Consider the following 1,585-nt stretch of genomic DNA (forward strand, 5'->3'; position numbering starts at 1 on the left):
AACGCACCCCCATTTTAATCTGTTGCTTTTACCGAGGACGTACTGTATGTAAAATGTATTTTTGCTCTAGAAATTAAAGTCCCAAAGTCATCAGTATTTCTTGCTCAAAATAATGGAAAGTTTTTTAAGTCAAAAGGAAATCACATTCTATAACATTTGCCGCGCCAAAATTAATGTTGCCCTGTGTAATCGCCCATATGCATGTACACACGAGCTGAAATGAACTACTGTGACTCACTGCATATTGTTCTTAGTAAATAAAAATAGCCGCACCGGCATATGCCCGGGTAGCTCAGTCGGTAGAGCATTGGACTTTTAATCCAAGGGTCCAGGGTTCAAGTCCCTGCTCGGGCGGTAGTAATTTTTTTTATTCAAATAAATATAATATATAGAGCGTTTTTAAAAAATATCTGTGCGTAATTTACTAACAAAGTAAATATGTATTACGTTCTTTATTCGATTGCAGCTTTATTGATTGCGGCACGCATGCATGAATTCAGTCGTACAATCATGGATATTGTTGGCATTGTCAAAATACATGAATCTACCGTACGCAAGCGGTTAATTGAATTCGCCGACACTCCCTCCAGCGCGCTCACTCTGGATGAATTTATGTCCGTTGATCTGGAAGCCGAGCAAGATCCACCGGCTTTTAAGGCAGCGCGGAAAAAGGATCGCGACCGTATTAAAGATGTGAGTAATGATACTTTGGTTTGAGTACATGCATATACATAAGCTAGTTTTTTAATAATCTATTATTTTATTATTTAAAACATCATAAAGTGTAAATACATACATGCAAGTCACTTGAGTTTCTGTTCTAAATATTTGTTGTTCAATTCTCTTAAATTTTTTACTGTGAATCACATTCTCACAGACTCTCTTAGGTGATCGTGTCGCTTAAGAGTGTTGAGCATTAAAATTGGCAGCTGGTATTTTGTGGCGCATTTGACATCGTAGTAGGAAGTGCCCGGCTAGCTCAGTCGGTAGAGCATGAGACTCTTAATCTCAGGGTCGTGGGTTCGAGCCCCACGTTGGGCGACAGTAATTTTTTAATTTTTTCATACTATTTTTTTAAAAACAAGTTTAGTTTTTAAATATTACAATAAATTCGCTCAGCTTTTGGCCATCTTTTTAAACGCATGAATGCAATCTGTCTCGTCTCAATTATGTACATATGCGCAACCATAAAGAAATGCATACAAATATTTAATAAAGTTCCGCAAAATAAACATTTGTATCTAGTATGGTTCAGAAATAAAAGAGGCTGTTGCATTAATAAAAATGCGGCCGATATATATACATATGTATGTGGTGACTTTTAATTAGTAAATGAAAATAACAAACAATTCAATAATTGCAATTGCATGGAAATCTCTTCATGCATAGTTATCCATCTATGTACATTTGTAGTAGGCATTAAGAACACTGCACTTAAGTAATACTAATAGTAGTTTTTTTTTACCATTTTCCCACAGATCGGCGAACACGAGCTGTCCAATTTGCAAAAGGAAATAGACACCCATCTCGAAAAAGATGTAAAACGCATGCAAAAGAACACAATCAAGCGGCTCACTGGTGGTGT

At 36.4% G+C, this 1,585-nt stretch overlaps 2 non-coding genes across 2 annotated transcripts; both read left to right on the forward strand.

The window, feature by feature from the left end:
- Nucleotides 1–281: 281 nt before the first annotated feature.
- On the forward strand, nucleotides 282–354 carry TRNAK-UUU (transfer RNA lysine (anticodon UUU)). Its single transcript has one exon. It is a non-coding gene; the product is annotated as a tRNA-Lys (tRNA).
- Nucleotides 355–968: 614 nt separating this feature from the next.
- On the forward strand, nucleotides 969–1,041 carry TRNAK-CUU (transfer RNA lysine (anticodon CUU)). Its single transcript has one exon. It is a non-coding gene; the product is annotated as a tRNA-Lys (tRNA).
- Nucleotides 1,042–1,585: the final 544 nt, after the last annotated feature.

The sequence above is a fragment of the Rhagoletis zephyria genome, unplaced genomic scaffold (assembly GCF_001687245.7).
Source record: "Rhagoletis zephyria isolate East Lansing unplaced genomic scaffold, Rhagoletis_zephyria_1.1 Rzeph_scaffold_28258, whole genome shotgun sequence".
NCBI classification, from domain to species: Eukaryota; Metazoa; Arthropoda; class Insecta; order Diptera; family Tephritidae; genus Rhagoletis; species Rhagoletis zephyria.